Source organism: Dioscorea cayenensis, chromosome 18 (genome assembly GCF_009730915.1).
Source record: "Dioscorea cayenensis subsp. rotundata cultivar TDr96_F1 chromosome 18, TDr96_F1_v2_PseudoChromosome.rev07_lg8_w22 25.fasta, whole genome shotgun sequence".
Lineage (NCBI taxonomy): Eukaryota > Viridiplantae > Streptophyta > Magnoliopsida > Dioscoreales > Dioscoreaceae > Dioscorea > Dioscorea cayenensis.
Window position 1 is genome coordinate 12,451,259 of NC_052488.1, and position 1,848 is coordinate 12,453,106.

A 1,848-nucleotide genomic window follows, 5' to 3' on the forward strand; every position below is an offset into this window, starting at 1 on the left:
CCGCCGTCCATGTCGATAAGAGCGTTGGAAGTGCGCAAGAACAACCTCCCAAGTATTAATAGAATATCAACATCCTCGTCAACATCCAACACTACAAAGTCCACATGAAATATATACTTGTCGACCTTCACAAGTATGTCTTAGATGATGCCCCTCGGATGTCTCACCATTCGGTCCGCCAATTAAATTGTCATTCAAGTGGGCCTAGGCTCTCCTAGACCTAGCTTTTGAAAGAATGTGTAAGGCATGACGTTGATGCTAGCCCCTGAATCCGCCAATGCCTTTTCTTCGCCTAAATTACCAATGTTGCATGGAGTGATGAAGCTTCCGTTGTCTTTCTTCTTGTTTGGCATATTCTTTTGCAACATCATTAAACATGAAGTATCTAAGATCACAGACATACTCTCCTCCAACTTTCTCTTGTTGGCTAAGAGGTCCTTGAGAAACTTTACATAGCGAGGCATTTGAGACAACGCCTCCACAAAAGGAATGTTGATGTGCAACTGCTTGATTAGACCCAAGAACTTCTTGTATTGCTCATCATTTTGGTCACTCTTCAATCTTGAAGAATAAGAGATTCTTGGCATGTAAGGTGGGGGTACCACCTCCTTCTCTTTGGCTCTCTCCTAAACCTCTATGACCTCGGGTACTTCAATATTGGTCTTTTTACTCGGAAGCCTACCCTCAACCTCACAACCACTTCTCAAAGTGATCTCCTTCACATGTTCTCTCGAATTAGTTTCGGTGTTACTGGGTAAGCTTCCTTAAGGTCTCTCTGATAACGACTTCGCAATTTACCCCACTTGATTGTCTAAATTGCGGAATGACACGGTGTGGTTATGAAGTGTAGCTTCGACCGACTAAAATCTTGTATCTGATGATCGGATGAACTTGGTCAAAGCTTTCCCTAGATTGGTCATCCAGGTCTCTAAGCCTGAAACTCGATTCTCCATGTTTGGGCTTGTTGTTGTTGTTGGAAATCCGGTGGTGCCATGGCGTTTTGTTGCCCTTGATTATTTCATAAAAGATTCGGGTGGCTCCTCCAACCAAGATTGTAGGTGTTTCTATATGGATTGCCTTGGCTTCTCATTGTATTACCCACAAAATCCACTTGTTCTACCGAGGATGTACCACCAATAGAAATTGGCCAATTGGATGAAGCATGACCTCCCCCACACCCAGTGCAGCTAGTTATGGCCGCCACTCTAGGAGAAGTTAGAGTATCTAACTTCTTGCTCAATGTCTCAACCTGGGCTACCAATGAAGTAACTGCATCGATCTCATGAAGTCCGACTACCTTTTTCTATCTCTTGTATTCCACTAGTAGTTGTTCATGGCCATTTCTTTGATGAGATGTCGGGCTTCTTCAAGGGGTCTTGCTTCCTAAGGTACCTCTTGCTGCAACATCAAGTAACTGTCTTGTGCTTGAGTTCATCCCATTATAGAAAGTCTGAATGATCATCCACTTGGGGAACCCATGTTGAGGACATTTCCGCAGGAGCTCCTTGAACCTCTCCCATGTCTCAAAAAGAGACTTCAATTCCGTTTACACAAAGGAGGATATTTCCTTCCTGAGCTTTGGAGATTTTTCAGGAGGAAAATATTGGGCAAGAAAAGCTTCTACCATCTTTTCCCAAGTAGTGATCAATGATTTAGGTAATGAATGTAGCCACTGCTTTGCTCTCCCCTTGAAGGAAAATCGGAAGGACCTCAATCTGATAACATCATCCGCAACTCCACTAATATCAAGCATGTCGCACACTTCCAAGATGTTCTAGATGTGGTTGTTCGGATCCTCATCGACAAAACCATTAAACTGTGACAACTACTATATCATCTGGATGAATG

General features: G+C 43.3%; 1 non-coding gene across 1 annotated transcript; it reads left to right on the top strand.

The window, feature by feature from the left end:
- Nucleotides 1-1,472: 1,472 nt before the first annotated feature.
- Nucleotides 1,473-1,579, top strand: LOC120283240. Its single transcript, XR_005543234.1, has one exon. It is a non-coding gene; the product is annotated as a small nucleolar RNA R71 (small nucleolar RNA).
- The last annotated feature ends 269 nt before the right edge of the window (nucleotides 1,580-1,848 follow it).